The 17876-nt window shown below is 41.4% G+C and overlaps 1 protein-coding gene and 1 long non-coding RNA gene across 3 annotated transcripts in view; one reads left to right on the forward strand and one right to left on the reverse strand.

The window, feature by feature from the left end:
* Nucleotides 1–10074, reverse strand: part of ACOT11 (acyl-CoA thioesterase 11) — an 84206-nt gene extending 74132 nt beyond the window's left edge. The window contains exon 1 of one of the 2 annotated variants that reach the window (XM_032218079.1): nucleotides 10022–10074. The gene's annotated coding sequence lies outside the window, so the exon portion shown is untranslated. Of the gene's footprint in view, nucleotides 1–9777; nucleotides 9924–10021 lie in introns of those variants that run through there. The other variant, XM_032218080.1, reaches the window with a different exon arrangement.
* Nucleotides 10075–11223: 1149 nt separating this feature from the next.
* LOC116509102 lies at nucleotides 11224–14387 on the forward strand. Its single transcript, XR_004255463.1, has 2 exons — nucleotides 11224–11389; nucleotides 14293–14387. It is a non-coding gene; the product is annotated as an uncharacterized LOC116509102 (long non-coding RNA).
* The last annotated feature ends 3489 nt before the right edge of the window (nucleotides 14388–17876 follow it).

Genomic DNA, 17876 nt, shown 5'->3' on the forward strand with positions numbered 1-17876 from the left:
ATGGCAAATATTGCCTAACAAAATAATTCCTCACCCACAAAATAACAACAAACAAAGCCTGGAGACATTGACTACAGTATTGGTAGCTATGAAGTATCCTGAAAGTCAATATGGCCCCTAAATGACATAAGACTGAAACTGAGGTCACTGCAGAGATGGAAGTCTACCAAAATTTCCCCAGAATTGCAGGCAAGACTGGAAGTTGAAAAACCTCATGAGAAGAAGAGGCAAACTACTTCCATGCTGTTCCCAAGAAAACATAATGGATGCAGGCATGCAACCATTTGAAGTTATAATAGTGCTGGAAAAGGGGATTTATGACTGGTCCCTGAAGCTGCAGCATCCCCATGGTCATGTAATCTCAACTAGGGTCCTTGGCAACTGATGCAAACTTACGACGGTCACAGTGTCCCACAGTTTCATAATCACCATTTGCTACCTTTACAGTTGGTATTCAATAAGCAAACTCAATGGAGAAAGCAGGGGAAATCACAAATTGCAGTCATGTGATGTCACTCTTAATCACCACCGGTGATTCATGTAGTGGCAATGTGGAAGACCATTGTACTTCAAGGAGTTTGGGGACATATTCTGATTTCTCCTTCAGTAAGAAAACTCTAGAATCAATGAGTTTAGAACTAACCTGCTTGTTTTTTGTTTTACTTTTCTTTGCTGAATAAAAGAGAAGAGGAGGGGATTTCCCATTGCTTCAAATATGGGAAACAGCGGTGGTGTTTAGCCAGTTCTGACCAGTTCTGGAGAACAGAAATTTTGAGTAGTTTGGAGAACCAGCAAATAGGCTGGCCCCAGCCCCACCCAGCCTCCCAGCTGATCTTCTTTTGTTGCCCTGAACAGGAGAACGGAGCTGGAAAGCAGTTTAGTGGGGTGAAGAGGCAATGGGAATTTTGCAGTAACCATTCCCCAGGAGTGGGACGGGAATTGGGATTTTGCAATAGCCTTCCCCTGCCATGCCCACAAGGTCACGCCATGCCCACAAAGCCACGCCCACTGAACCGGTAGTAAAAAAGATTGAATCCCACCCTTGCTGGGAAAGTCTCAGACTTTCACTTCCATCCCAGAATCATGTACTATCCAGTCAATGTCAAGTCTTGTCTCATGACCACAGAAGTAGGACAATGAAGTCTTAATGCCAGGTTTTAATAAAAATCCTAGTATTGGCTTTAAGCTGAGAGAGTCTGCATACAACCTAGCATTGAGTACTGTGGAAACCGGACAGCCTTTGAGTATCCTTGATGTCATTTTTAAGAAACTCCTGACAGCTTGTAAGAGATTTGGGTATTGTCTTGCTTGGTATGTATGTATGATTTTTTTATTAACAATAAAGCTTAAAATCCCTTTATTCACTGGTGTGCTTATTGCCTCTAGATTCTAAAGATCATTGCTCTGACACTTGGCAAAACAATTCATCAACAACTGCAGCCAAAAATGCCCTTCTAAGTTGGGCATGGTCACATGATGTTTTACTTTACCACACCTTATATTTACAAGCTGTTACAGAGTTTCCAGTTCAAATTGCAGTTGGTAAGTGAGGACTACCTATAAACACCAGGAACTGATCTGAATTTAAGGAAGTCTTGATCATTACTCTGGAAAAAAGTGTGGCTGCCAGACTGGCCCAAACAAGAAAAGAACAAAAATATCCTATCACTCTATTCATCCAGGTTCTCCATCTCAAGTGGCAGTCATTTTCAGACTCTTTAGGAAACTCATTAGCAGCATGGGCAATCTAAAACATTCCAGATGGCAGACACAAATTCATGTCCCACTCTCTAAAATATATGGATCCTCTACTCCAGAGAGGAGCCTGGAAATCTGTTTTGGGAAAACAAATTCCATCAGTCATAGCTACTATCACAAATTGTAAAAACCAGGGGTGGGATTGAAATTTTTTAGCAACCGGTTATCTACCTAGTTGATAGGTGTGTGGCCTACTCGGCCTCCTGCACCACAGCAGTGTGTGTGTAGATTCGGAGGCTTTCTTCAAGCCTCCGGGAGGGCAGAAACAACCCCGCTTTTGGACTACCGAAACTTCCAGGAGGCCCATTTTTCACCCTCTTAGAGCCACCACACGGGCTGTGCACTTACCTGGCTTGATGGACAGGCTGTGTGGAGACTCCTGGGAGGGGCGGGAGGGGCAGAGCCAGCCAGTCTTTGCAACTACCGGTTCGGCAAACCAGATTCAAAATTAGCATCCGATTCGCCTGAACTGATCCGAACCAGCTGAATCCCACCCCAGGTAAAGACTGTGAGAACTGTAGGGCAAAAAACCTAGAAGGGACTGGTCTTAATTCTACAGATACGAGGGACTATCATTCTGTTTCTATATTGTCACTTGTTCTGGAATGACATCTTGTCAGAGTTATGTATAAAACATTAAAATGGCAACTATATTGAAATCTCCTCCTCCTTCTCTCACCACAACCATCAAAATCAATAGATGAGAAAAGTTATAAAGGCTGACATAAGAGACCAAAGCTTTCACAAATTGCCATACATATTTGTCCTATTTTAACAGTTTATATTTAACCAAGTTATCTTGAAGGTCGTAGCTCCTTCAGATGTTGCTGATATTAAGCAACCTTCCCAGATGGCTCCCTAAACACTTCTGGTTATAAAGTGCTTCCCCAAACAGCTATAAAAGATCAAGCCACTGTGGGATGCAGCAGGAAGAAGGCTGGATCTGTTAATGGTGGCGGGGGGGGGGGGAGTCCTAGACCTCCAATCCCTTTTGCTTGAGATCACTGAATGTTGCATCCATTCTTTTGGAAAAGGAGAATGCAGCAATCTAAAAAAACGAGGGGGGGATACTGCAGAAAAATTCAATTCACCAGCATTTGCACTTTAAATGGAAAAAAACCTGTAAATTAAGTACGTCAAGTCCTGGGACAAGAATTTTGCTCCATAGCAAGCTAGCCCACATAAACAGTGTGATGGCAGACGTTAACGGTAAGCCCACATTGATTGGGACACAAACTCAGGTAAGCATGTTCCTACCAGGAAATTCCAGACTTGTCTTGCCGACAAATTTATTTTTCAGAGGATGGTGCAATGAAGAGGGAAGACATAAATGAGGAAACAGGTAGCAAGCACACTGAGTAAAAGTGACTTTGTAACATTGAAGTTTTGGATTTTACACCAACACTGTGGTTAGTCAAACACCTGTCTTTAGACTTCAAATCTGTGGGCTTTAATGAAATCAGAGCAGTGATAAATAAGATCCTGGAGAGGAATCCCAGCAGAACTCCAAATTGTTCCAACGAAGAGAAAAATGGAGGACAGCAAAAGAAACCAAACTGGCAAAAAGATGTAAGAATAAAAAAGGATGCAAATCATAGGTGGGTTCCTACCGGTTTGCACCGGTTTGGGCAAACCAATAGTAGATTTTGGGACTAGATCACCAAACCAGTAGGGACGGCTGGCTGGCCACGCACCCCGAACCGGTTCCCCAATCGCCCATGCCATTGCCAGCATGTTTTTTACTCTTTTTTTAATGTTCTGCGCATGCACAGAGCACGTTTTCGGCAACTGTGCACATGTGCAAATTGCACATATGCAAAACAGCGTGTGCAGTGAACTGGCAGTAATTCCGGCAGCAACCCACCCCTTATGGAAACAGGCGAGAGATACTGTTGTGGCCCGCCAGAGGCCAGGAGAGCAGGCAGGAGAGTCAGACAGTGAGGAGGTTGGGGAGGAGCATGGGCCAGTCCTGAAGGCTAGGGAAGGCTCGGATGAGGGCTCTGCGTCAGAGGCAGAGACAGGGCCGAGGCAGTCTGGCAGTGATCAGCTGCCTACAGAGCTACACAGCAGTGAGGCAGAGGAACAACTAGAGCCTGTTCCCACTGTGCGCATGTGCAGAGCTGCCAGAAGAAAAGAACAACTCAGAAATCAGGGCAGCAAAGTCACAGGTGGAAATAAAAGAGGAGCAAAAGGGGATTGGGCTTTTGCAGGAAACAATTTGTTTGTTCGGTTGTTAGATTTGTTTTAGGAGTGTGTAGATCTGTCCGTGAACCTCAGAGACTATGCCCAGTCTTTCCTTGCACAGCACTTCATTTGGAAAATATTTACATGGCTGCTTTCCAAGATAGATAACCTCTGTAGTCATAAATATGCTTTTGAAAGACTGTTTGCCAGACCTTGCTGAATGTGAATGAGAGGAATTCACAAATGTTTAATAAAAGGGGTTTTGTCGGGACCAGAACTCTGCCTCGTGCTTTTTGGGTAAGGTGACCAGACGTCCCGATTTTGGTGGGACAGTCACGATTGTTAATAATTTGTCACGTGTCCCGCGGCGTGTTCAAAAAGTCCCAATTTTCCAAAAGAAAGAAAAGACGCCAAATCATCAATTTTAAAAAGGACGCTGTTAAAAAAAAGTTTTTATTTCTCTGAAGTGTCATTCCCGATGTGGCCTTTAGAGGGCAGTGGTTTCCCTCTCTCAGCTCCTTCCCCTCCTGCGCATGTGCGCGCCAATGCGTGACATTTTTCTGCAGGGAGAGCGATGGGCGCCGGGTGAGCCGAGGGGAGAGGTTGGTGATGGGGGTGACTTTTGGGGGGCGTTGGGGGAAGGCAATCAGGGGAAGGCTGCTTTGCCACCGCCAGCAAAGTCCCATCCCCCCCCCCACTCTTGCCTTTCCTTCTGCTTGCTCCATCCCAGCAGAGGCTGAGCCCGTCTCTTATTTGGACCTCCTGCATCACCCCCCAAACGGAGCAGCCCATTTCAAGCAACGAGGGGCGCCAAGGCTGTAGGCGAAAGCTGCTCTCCAGCGTCCCGTCCCTGCCCTGCCTTCCCGGAGCCATCTCTGTGGAGGTCCTTTTTGGCTTTAACACGAAGCCTTGACTCTGCCCCTGAATCAGGAACGCTGGAGATCACTGGCTTTTTAAATCAACTTTTTGGAAGGAGGATGGGAGGACGGATGGGACGGGTACTAAAGGCATCCCGGCTGAAATCACTTTTAAAAAAAGGCATTTTAAAAAAATCCCACTTTTAAGGCGGTGAGCAGATCTAATGCTCCTTCCAACTCCCCACAACAGAGAAAGGGAGGGGGGGAGAAAGTTAGGGAAGGAAGGAAAGAAGGAAGGAAAGGAGGAAGGAAGGAAGGAAGGAAGGAAGGAAGGAAGGAAGGAAGGAAAGAAGGAAGGAAGGAAAGGAGGAAGGAAGGAAGGAAAGAAGGGAAAAAAAGAGTGACTGGCCTCATTTCATCCAAGCAGGTTTTCATGCCTAAAATGGGACTAGAAACTCATGATTTCTTGTCTGGTGCCTGAACCACTACTAGGCAAACTGGCTCTCTTATCCATATTTGATCTACTGTGACCAAATATCTTCCAAATCATGCCAGGAAAGCAGCTCAGCACAGCTGCATTGAGCAACAGGAATTATTTTTACGGCTGTGTAGTTTCTCCTTTTGCAAAACTAGCAGATTAAACAGCAAACTCGCCACAAGATTGCAAGTAACTTCTAAAACTTCTCCTCAAATAGCAGTTATCTGAAACTACCCAGTGAGCAGAGTTGGGTGTTGATATTATTGTATCTCTGTATAAAGCCATGAATTTGTTATAGAAGGTCATAGACAAATAGCTGTCCTTTGGGGTCACTACAGGTGTCTGGAATAGAAGAACATGGGTGTTTTCTGATACGGAAGCATTTTGTATAAAATAGAGTGCAACATTGGCTAATAAACAATAGCTCCAAACTTAGTTTTAAATTCATACATTTAAATTCATTGCTATTTTTACATACAATGTGAACGAGACAGTTTTTATATTCCAACACTTCAGGACACAGTGTTAAGCTTATTGCATTGGGAGATTTTGTACAACATTGTACAACATCGCAAATGTGAGCCCATATGCCTCCTCTACACATGCGCAGGACCTTCAGGACATGCACAGAGTGACAAAAATGGGATGTGCTGACGTCCGGGAGGATGGATGGAGCCCCCTGCCGCCACCACTGTGGCAAGAAAGGTGGTATAATGGGCTTAGTGACCAAAGTTACAATGGCATTGAAAAAAGTGACTGATGACCATTTTTCACACTTAGCGACCATTTTTCACACTTAGCGACCGTTACAGTATCCTTATGGTCACATGATCAAAATTTTGATGTTTGGCAACAGATTCGTATTTATGATGGTTTCCGTGTCCTGGGGTCATGTAATCGCCTTTTGTGACCTTTTGACAAAATATAAAATTTTTAATCAAGCGCCCCCCCCCCCCCCCGGTCAATGGTGTCCCTCTTTACCAATCTGAAAATCTGGTCACCTTATTTTTGGGGAAGCCTAGGTCAGAACAGATGCTGTTGAAATCAGCTGTGATTTCCATCACCCTTTCTGGCAGAACAAAAATAAAAAATGGGAAGGTTTAAAATAGCTCAAGCAACACTATTTGCCACCACTTGGGAGACTTTTACTTTTCTAGCTTGTATCTTAACCTAGATTCTTCTATGCTTCTTGTAACATATTCCCAATTTATACTTACTGGGAATATTTAAAAACAGAAAGATGAGCAGCAATTCTGATATTCTCATGGGGGATTATTGGTATATGATTAAGCAATATCCATAGTAACCAGTAAATCTGCATTAACCTGACCTACTTTTTTTTTAATCCATCAGTTTTTGGGACAATGACATACAAACTGATCGAGTCTCCCCAATTCTGCATAAGGCGGCAGAGTGTAGAAATATTAGGATGCAACAAAACACAAGACCTTAAGGACCCACTGATAATGCAAATTGTAGTTTTGGTAGTTTTGTACTTAAATTTACAGGGATAAAATGTTGACCTATAATGATAGAAAATTCCACAGAAAAGCATAGAAGCAAATGGACAAAGAAAGACTGTCAGATAAATATCATTTTTAGATGATCAGAAAAGATATGATGTACAAATAAATGTTGCAGACCCGCAACCAATAGTTTGCACTTTTCTGCATTTGTTGTGTCATAGGTAAGAGCACTGCACATTCAAAAGGTTTAACTACTCTGCTAAAAATGTAATAACCAATCACTTGTCCAATAAATCTACCAAAGTCCAACAGCTCATCTTAAATACATATCTCCATTTGACTTCATCCTTTTTCTTCCTCTTCCCCACAGATCAAAGTGGCCTTAATAACCTAAGAAACACACATCAATAATATTCTTGAGAAACTAAACATAAAAGTCATTCTGCTTAAAAAACGGTGCAAAGTCCCAATTGTGTAAATGAGGAGGGACAGGAGTTTCCTTGAATTGATGTTTAAAGAGTTTGGGCAATGACAGGATATAGGCTAGAGTTCATTGTCTGGCTGAAGTTTGAGGAACATCTCTACTTAAGCTCCTGCATTTCTCCAAGATGAGGTACTGAAAGGTCTTAGTTGCTCAGAAACTAATTTTTCCAAATAGCTGCTCTCTTCTTGTGCTGACATTCATTTTCCCACCATTCTATGGAAGGATAATTAAGATATTCCATTTTTAAAATTTTATATTTCTACCCTGTTTCCCAAAAAATAAGACCTCCCTATATAATAAGCCCAATCAGGATTTTGAGTGCATGTGCTAAAATAAGCCCTCCCCTGAAAATGAGCCCTCCCATAAAATATTTAAGCACATGCGCAGCCTGTCCCCATCATTTCCAGGGGGAAGGGGGGCACATGCCCCAAGCACGTCACATGCACCTGCCATCCATGCGGAATGGCATCGCGGAGGCCGTTCCCACAAACCCTAGCTACCGCACCCCTTCTCTTAGTGGCAGCCGCAAAGAGTGGCAGGCCCAGTGATGCTAGGGCTGGCAAGAGTGTGCCAGAAACAGAGACAGAACTTCCGGCCCAATCTGGATCAGCTGATTTGTGGGCCACAAGCTGAGGTTAAGAGGCCTCCTGCATCTCAAAAGACCTCCCCAAAAATTAGGTCAAGTGCTTATTTGGGGGGGGGGTGTCAAAAGAAAATAAAACACTGTCTTATTTTCAGAGAAACATGGTATTATCATTGGCTGCAGCAGGTCAAAGCAGTAATATCACAATCAGCGTGCAGAATTAAGATGAAGGGGTTTTGTAGAAGTGTGTATGCATATTTGGGAAGAGTTTAACTTTTTGGATGCATTGAATCTATTTAATGCTTCAATTCTTTGTGTTTGATTCTTAAAATCAATGGGAAAGTGCACTTCTTTGTTGTGGTGTTTTTCCACTAAATACAGTGGCAGGAAAAAAGATTGGTCTGAGACTTGACATCTGTCCCCCTCTGGTGTGTGTAAATGGCATCACAGCCTCCCCTTAAGCACCTACAAGATTTAGAGGGGGTAATCTTCTTGCATATTAATTAGCACTCATTTTAAAACTAAGCTACATTCCATCCACACAAATCCAGAACAGAAAAGAATGCTGTAATATGTCTTATATGTACTGGGAATCTGCTAATGCAGGACACAAGAGTGAGATTTTTGTTTATCCATTTAAAATTTTTTGCAAAAGCTTTGAATTTGGTCTCAATTTTGTGAAAAAGTTCAACCACTCAGAGAACGAATAGTCTGGATGTCTCATATCCCCCCTGTATATAAAAAAAGATCCTACCAATGTAGTTGGAGTCGGGATTAGTATATTGATTAACAACAGCAATTGGGACTTAGAATTTTGTTGCTAAGTAATGTGGTTGTAAAACACAACATCACATACTTGAGCCGCTTAGCAATGGCAGTTCCAGCACTTCTGGTTACCATCATTAAGCAAATCCTTTGCTGTCATTGAACACAATATCACATGCTCACCATTTGTGAACTCCTGCCAACTTTCCCATGGACTTGGCTTGTGGGAAGCCAGCAGTGAAGGTCACAAATGGCAATCACGTGACTAAAAGACACTGCAATGTTGTAATTGTGAGCCAAGCACCCAAATCACAACACATAACTGTGGGGTTGCTTTAACAGTCAGAACTACAAAGATTGATCGTTAAGTAGCACTTGTTCAGCACTGTCAGAAATTTGAATAGTTGCTGAACAGTCATTAAATGAGGCCCATCTGTAAGCAGATATACGACAAACGAGAGAAGGAAAAAGGAACATACACACAGTCTTCTTTAAATCAGAAGGGGGGTTGTAAACTGGTCATGTTGCTCCTACCCACATTGAAAGTGTACTTCTTGCAAGAAACCCACTAATTTATCATCTTTGAATAGAAGCCATTCATACTTTTCGTTATTATTCACAATTGCACATCTGCATTATCTTATGGCAAGTACTTAAACAATATGCAAGTGCTATTCTTGGTGATTATCAAGGAATGAGAAGCAAATCACGGCTTTAAAGATCCGCTCTACAGATCATGCCTCAGATCCTCCCTATCAATTTGTTGCAAATGAGGACGGATCCTGAAAAATGTGAGTGTGTCTGTGTTTGTGTGTATCTGATTGCATGTGTGTATTTCTCTTGTGGGACAGTCAAAAGAATTGGAAACTGTTGCGGTGCTGTGTTTTGCCAAGTTTTCCAATTGCATCAAAGTTGAGGCTGTGCCAAGAACAAGAACACCTTTCAAACTCAAGTTGGTTGGCATTTTAGCTTTACAGAAGCTACTTCTAAAATAGAAAAGTGGCATTGCAAGCCAAAAATAAACATCTTACGTCCTGTCCAAACGACCTCTCTATCAGGAAAGAATTGTCTAGCTCCACTAGGTAATACATTCTTCTAGCATAGTAATCACGACGGTAAATTCATCAAAATCTACAAGAACTGTGGCCTTATAGCCTCACTTTCTATTGTTCTCCCCCATTCCCAGCTTCCCCCAGGCTCACCTTCAACAGAGCAAGCTGAATACTGCATATTGCAAAGAGATTTTCTTACATAAGGGAGACGCGCTTTCAGTGAAGGATCAAACCAAGCAATGGCTTTTGCCCAAGAAAGAATGGCAAACCATCTGCTTCCAATACTTAGGAAGAACTCAGCTCCAATTCATTCTCTCTGGCTCCCCCCAACCCCACCCCCCCTCACACAGCCTTCCCTGGAGTTTTCCAACTTCCAAGTAGAACTACAACAAACCTGCTTTTCCGATCTCTGGGGAGCGATATGCACACACGACTTCCCGGTTTGAAAAAAAAAGTTCATTCAAGTTTTCTCTTAAGGTGGAACTTCTATAAACTTCTCTCTAGCAATTTGACAAAACCCTAGAACTTGATTCCTTCTTAGGAAAGAGACATTTCTTTGCAATTTTCAGAGATGCTGACCATTAGTGGTTAGTAAGAAGAAGATCTCACTTCCGCCCTGTTTATGTGCTAGTCCCCCTTTTTAAATCTAGTTTTTGTTGATGTTTTAATTTGTAATGTTTTTAGTATTCTGTCATATTGTAGTTTTGTAAAGCCGCCTAAAGTCACTCAACAATGAGAAGAGTGGCAGAAAAATTTAATAAATAAATAAACTATGAATTCTGTTCTTTATACTGGACTTTTTAAACTCATAGGCAGAAAATAAAATAAAAAACCTTGGTTTGGGAACTCCTGGGCATATTGCAATTGCTGTTTCATTCTTTAGCTTTTTGGCCCTTAATTATGTCCTGTCAAGGCATTGTCAACTCTTAATGACCACATAGTTAGTTTCCATGATTTGGCTCTTAGTACATTTCCCAAACTTGGGATCAGCCTTGTAAAGCCTGTACAGAGGAAGAGGAATTTGATTATGGTTGGAGAAAGTAGACCATCTGTTTCCTTTTTTCCCACCTGGTATCCACGGAAGTGGTTTAGAGTAAAATGCAGTGAAGGGGAAGATTTCTTTTCATTTTGACTGGGGAGAGTGGAAAACCCTAACTCGTATCTTGTTCCTAATAGACTCATATAGCACCTACAATCAGAGAGAAAAAAATCTATAATTGTACATAGGGAAGTTCATTTGTTCGCACTTGGTCCTTTTGATCCAAATTGTAAGACAACTAAGGCATGCAGAATAAAAGGCCCTGCAAATAGCCAGGGCTTGCTCCAAGCACATGCAATAAATGAGCAACAAAGGAGGGAGTAGAGGACGCAGCTGTTGCACTTGCAGAATGATTGTGAGTTCATGACTGCCGAGCTACATGAACAAGGATTCACTTGTGTCCAGTTTGTGGATTCATTGTGCAGCGTATTTTCTACATTGATTGGCAGAGGCTCTCTAGGGTAGCCAACAGGCTGGAGAAGGGGGCGGGTAAAAGCTGTCAACCAATCAATGGGGTGCATAGTTGGCCTTGCAAAAAAAGAAAAGGGAAAAAAGGCAGAGTCAGTGATGGCAGGAGAGAACTGGGTTCATCATGCAAGCAGAGCAGACAAGTCAACATTGTCTACAAAGAAATAAAGGTTACAATATGAAGAACTGGCTTCATGGACTTTGGTGATGCTTGTGAATGCAGAAGGAGGTGCCTGTAATTACATTTCAAGCCAGGTAATGCAAAGCAATTACAAAGTAATCTGGCAATATCTAGCTGACTTTGGCTGATCTCAAATAAACTCGGCAAGGTTTGACATGATTAATACTTGATGGAAGACCACTGGAGATGCCAAGATTTTAGGTTAAAGTAGGAGACTGGGACATTGTTGGGGAAGCAAGCAATGGAATACTTCCCCCATGTTGTGACCAAGATAAACTATCGATCTTTAGCAAAAGTCTAGCATGACTTTTAAGACAATTGTATCTGTAATGACTGAATAGATATGCCTCAAACCATTCTAAACCAGCTTTTATTTTTAATTGAGCTCAAGTTAAAATGCAGTAGGTGAACTGTATATCAGCAAGTATTTACTGCTGATCCCTACTTTGAAGAAACTAAAGTCTATTCTCCATGTCTTCCTAACCATGGCACAAACATGTTCCAGTAACTAGATTTTTTTTGCCAAGAGTTCACAACTTGTTATGCCCAGTCTATGCCAAGGCTGCTTGAAGATATCCATAGCTCTTTGTGTTTTAATGTTTTCCTTCTTCTCCCAACACTTTTGGCTGTAGTTATAACCTGGTTTCGGTGATGATATGGTTGTTGAGGCCGTTTTCAGGGAATCCACTCAACTCCTATATTAAGATGTTGTGGCTTTGCTATTCCCCATATCTCTGAGCTTCGCCCTCTGCAGTCATTTTTGCTTGGATTACAGAAAAGGCTGGAGATCTGGTTTCCTCGGAGTCATCTGCTGACAAAATGCCAGACCATAGTCCTGGTCAGGTCTGATTCAGTACTCTTATGAAACACAGATTTAGTATTCTTTTGAAATTGCACTAAAATTGTTTTTTAAACATTGGAGTAGGTTCTACATTGCACAGAAGGTAGATTCAAACCATGAAGACAGCCAGGTTCTGACAGCAACATATTGTTAATTCTGGCACTACTGAGCAGATTATAGGTTTTCCGCTGCTATTGCTGATAAAAGATTTCAAGTGGCTATACTATTTTAGTGCTACAACAGCCAAAATAGAGTAAGTACTATTGGCCACGAAGTCAAACTGGATTCCTTGATTACTCATGCCAGCAATCCCTTGGATGTTACTGTTACTTCTCGTTTCTGTTGAGTGGTGCAATAGTATTTTCAATTTCGTGACTGTAATTATAATGCAAACAAAAAGCAAACTAACTGATCCTCAGTGCATCAAAAGTTGCCTTTTAATAGCACAGCAAGAATATAGATATGTTTTCCACTGCACAGAAATACAACAAGCACACATTTTGTCCAGCCTTATGAATAAGACAGTATTTCACAATAAGTCTTGCTGGTGAACAAGCCATCCTGAGAATATGTGTTTTACTTCTGCTTTCCATTTTAAATACATTGTCACTAAGTTGCATCAGTGTCTGGATTTTTTTTATGGAAGATTTGCAGGCTTCAATTTAAAAACAATAGCCCAGTGGAAGAGAATCTAAGCTTTCACCCAGTCTTATGCATGAAAAATTGAATATTGCTACATTAAGTACAAACACTTTTTATTATTATTTCTTGGAAACTAGAAGCAACATCAATCAAATCCTTCTTAAAGTATGTTCAACCTAGCAATGGACCCTGCATAGACATGGCGATTTCACCCTCCCCGAGCAATCTTGAAATGAAGAAGAGATATTTTTGTACCAAGTCACACTTTAGTTCAAGCCAGATGTAGATACTGGAAGCAATAATTCCTGGCTAACATTCTAAAGCCAACAGGCTCATTTGCCTTTGAAATCTGGGTACTTTTGAGGATTTTTATTACAGCATATTTCAGTTGCAGAAAAGGTTAAAAGGGGATTGAATAAAGCAATCACACCTTTTTGTCATGATTCATGGGAGAGTAAGGCCTCAGCTTCTAAAGCTTTGTGTTTATTATCCATACGCCTACATTTCTTTAGAGCTGTTCTTTCTTTTCTACACTTGGATGTTTGCTCTCAACACTGGAGACTTCCTGCTGGGTGTTGCCTGACTGCACATATTTGGCATGAGTTTCAAGAGTGAGAGTAAATAGAGGGTTACATAACCAGGAATCTGGATCCAAAAGACAATTCTGACCAGATTAGAACAATTTGCAAAGAATTACATTAGTTTCTGTTCTTAACAAAAGCTAAGTTTTCAAAAAACTCAAATTTACAAAGATGACAAATATTAACTGATTGTAGTTGATTTTGTTGTACTTGTGATAACAATATCTAAGGCACTTGGGTTCTTAGCTGCAGCTAAGAAAAACTCAGAAAATATATATGCTGTTGTATGATCTCAATTTACCTAATAAGGTTATTGTTCTAAAATGCACTTAAGAACTTTTTCCCCATATAGCTAACTGGTCTCTTTTCTTTTTTATAATTTAAAGCAGACTTCACAACCTGGATGACATCTGGGCATAGAGTTCAATTTCCAATATTCTCTACCATGACTGAGAATCACAATTCTGAGATCTGAAAGTCCATACATTAACAGGTTTAGCAAACTGGAGCAGATTGATAAGGAAGATAGTAAATTGCACAATTTAACAATTCTGGTTAGAGGATTTTATATCATTGGAAGCTGGAATTTTGTTCTCTATAATCATCTCTAATTAATAAATGACCTAATTTGATTGCTGCATTTTTTTTTACCTAGTCATTTCCAAAGTTATCTCCAGCTTTGCTTCCATGAAACCTTTTTCTTTCTGGCTTGATTTTCTCTTTCATCTATTCTTTCCAACCTAATTTCCAGCAGCAGCTATAAGAATCATAGAAATGCACAGGGAGATTTGTTTCTGGAGTGTTTTTTCCCCACTGGCCCCATCCAAATCAAGGCCATTTTCAAACTGGCTATTTCTTTTGCCAACTTCTTCCCCTCACATCAAATTTAATCCTATGTTCTTCTGTTTTTCAGAACTGAAGGATGGACAGACTCCTGACTACCATTGTGCAATTGCTTTCCAACATTCTGTTGGGTTGTAAGAAATAAAAAGGAAAAATTTAACTCTCTTTCCTTCTCAGTATGAGATATCTTGCTCCAGATGTGTATTCAGAAGGTTCTGACCAGTTCTGGAGAACCGGTAGTGAAAATTTTGAGTAGTTCGGAGAACCAGTAAATACCACCAGTTCTGGCTCCACCCCCATCTATTCTCTGCCTCCTGAGTCCCAGCTGATCGGGAGGGAATGGGGATTTTTCAGTAACTTTCCCCTGAAGTGGGGAGAGAATGGAGATGTTACAGTATCCTTCCCATGCCACACCCACCAAGCCACGTCCACAGAACCGGTAGTAAAAAAAATTGAATCCTACCACTGTCTTGCTCATACAAAAGAATCATCTACAGCAGAGGTCTCCAAATTTAGCAATTTTAAGATGCTGGGTGTGAAATTCTGGGAGTTGAAATCAACAAGTCTTAAAGTTGCTCCATTTAGAGACCCCTGACCTACAAGACTGCATCACTATTGGGACAGTTGTCAGGATAGCAGAAGAAAAGGGTATCCAAGTGAAAATGAAGTAAGGAGAAACACTCCACCCTGGTTCTTCCATTAATTCTCAATCAGAAGCATAGGAAAGGAAGAGCCATTTCTCATTTCTTGGGATTATGAGGTGCATTACACAAATCTACTCATCAACTTTTGGGCCAGGAGATAGGATAAAAAAAAAGCTAATTACATCACATTGCCTTTTCTGCTAGATTAGCTATCTCAGAGTGTAGCTTGAAAGTGGGAAAGAGCTTTTGACAAGATGTAATGTAATCAAGGTGGGTTACAAGTGGCAGTTATCTTCCCAAGAATAGGTGTATGCATATTAGAAAAATTCTTGCAACATAGCGAACAGGGTTTTTCTTTGCAGGAGAAGGTAGCAGGAGAATGAACAAGCTGAGAGGACATCATGGGAAAGAACAGTCCTCAATCCAAGAAAATTTCTCTATCCAAGAAAAAAGGAAAATTAAAAGTGGAATTCATAATCATGGATATTTAATCCTTTGAAAAACTGGGTGAGATTTGCTGTTATTGGCTTAATACCAAAACCTAGCTAAGGTGGTATATAAAATATTTCTTTATAGCTTAGTATTGTACATGAATCCATTTCTTATTAACAAATCATGCATAAAGAAAGCCACGGGTGGGTTTTCATTATTTTAAGAAATTTATATGAATTTACAATTTACATTCATATAAATTATCTACCATTGTTGTTGTTAGTTGTGAAGTCGTGTCTGACCCATCGTGACACCATGGACAATGTTCCTCCAGGCCTTCCTGTCCTCTACCATCCTCTGGACTCCATTTAAGCTCACACGCCTACTGCTTCGGTGACTCGATCCAGCCACCTCATTCTCTGTTGTCCGCTTCTTCTTTTGCCCTCAATCTTTCCCAGCATTAGGCTCTTCTCCAGTGAGTTCTTCCTTCTCATTCAGTGGCCAAAGTATTTTGAGTTTCATCTTCAGAACCTGGCCTTCTAAGGAGCAGTCAAGGTTGATCTCCTCTAGGACTGATCGGTTTGATCACCTTGCAGTCCATGCAGAAATGGGTTGCTGCTAGTTTTACTACTGGTTCGTAACCAGCGCGCAACGTGCACACATGCTGTTCAATGTAAATTGTTCTTTGCACATGCGCAGAACAATTTACAGTGGATTGCGCATGCATAGTCACTAAAAAACAAAATGGCGGTGGCCCACTAAAAAACAAAATGACGGCAGCCCATGCCCCTGAGCCAGAGAACCGGTTCGGGGGCATGGCAGGCCTGGGTTGCTGCCGGTTCTGAGACCCAGGCCTGAATTCCACTACTGGTTTGTCTGAACCGGGCCGAACCGGGAGTAACCCACCTCTGAGTCCAAGGGATTAATGGTAGATTCTATCTACCATTACTACCAAGCTATCTTTATATGTCACAAGATAAATTTATAAATTAAGTAGTGTTTGAAAGCCAAAATATCCAAGCTAGTTTTCCCTGAAGTGCTTTATCTTCCACGTATTAGGAGCCATTTAGTGCCACTAGGTCAGTGATGGCGAACCTATGACACGCGTGTCAGTGCTGACACGCATAGCCATTTGGGGTGACACGCACAGGATTTCATGCGATTCATCCTCGGCTCCTGCACGGCCGCTGAGGATGAAAGAATCTGTGCTGGAGGAACGGGGGGGGCAGGACGTGTGATCTCCCCCGCCCACACTCACTTACTGTATCGCCGCCGCCCCTTTCTGAGCGCAAGGGCTGCTGGTAAGGCGTGCGTGCCGTGCGCACACACGTCATCAGCGCGGCGAGGGAGGACCCGCAGGAGAGGAGCGCGGGAACAGTGCGCGCCTCTCTCCAGTCAGGCCGGCACAGAGAGTCTACTCCTGGGACTGTCGGTTACGACCGCACCACAGCAGGGAACAGCGGAGTGCCAACGGGAACTGTGAGCGCCATTAGCAGCAACTATTGGGGTGCCATGGACTTGTAATTGCCCACAATAACTGAGATAAGTGAGGGGGAGGTTGTGTTAGCTTGTTAGGCTAGTTAACCCCTACATTTTTGTAATTTAAACTATAAATTGCGCAAAATTATGTTTTTGTCGAAGTGACACACAACGCGAGTTATGCTCGATTTTTTGCCGATTTTTGACACACCACGCCAAAAAGGTTGCCCATCACTGCACTAGGTACTAGAAACATTTTGGAACAATTTACATATAAATATATGGGTGAGCTTCATTTGACACGATCTGGAAATGGAGCATAAAATCAGATTTTACAAATGGTCACTGTCAATTCTCTTTACATGGATGGCATAAATCTATGTTTTGATCACGACAAAGAGACAAAATCTCTAGATCCCTAAATAAGGGATGTGCAGATTTTAGGTTCAGAAAATTCATGTTGCTTTTTTATCTGAACCCTGAGATCCATTATTCAGCGCCTTGAGAAAAAGATACATACTGAGCAATAATGAATTCTAAATCCAGAGATTTCATTTTCAAACATACGTAAACAGAACTGATAACCCGTCACTCAAGAATCCACTCATGGTTTCCCCAAGATTTACTCAGATTAACAATAAGGGATGCAGGTAGAATTTTGAGAAATAAATCATTACCATTACTAACATCAATAATACAGTATTATGTAAACAAACAGAATATAGATAATAAGAGAATTGAGTGAGTAGTAAAGAAATGACCATGCATGTGTATTCTTTGCTTGCGCCTACACTGAAGAATATATACAACAAATACTTACGCTAAAATGATAAATTCAAGAAATTAGCCCCCGAAATTCAAACTAAGGATATGCTAAAATGAACAGATCATAGGACTAGATGGTATTTGTCCAAAAGAAGTTCTAAAGGAACTTAAATGAAAAGTTGCTAGCAAAATAATTGTATAAGATATTCCTAAAATTGCCTCTCCGTTATTTAATTAAATGATAACCCATGCAATATCAGTTTCTAAATAACTACGTATAAAACTAGAATCTGGTTAATGAAACCTTAAGAAGAATGAGTCTTGTTAAAGAGAA

This window comes from Thamnophis elegans, chromosome 5 (genome assembly GCF_009769535.1).
Source record: "Thamnophis elegans isolate rThaEle1 chromosome 5, rThaEle1.pri, whole genome shotgun sequence".
NCBI classification, from domain to species: Eukaryota; Metazoa; Chordata; class Lepidosauria; order Squamata; family Colubridae; genus Thamnophis; species Thamnophis elegans.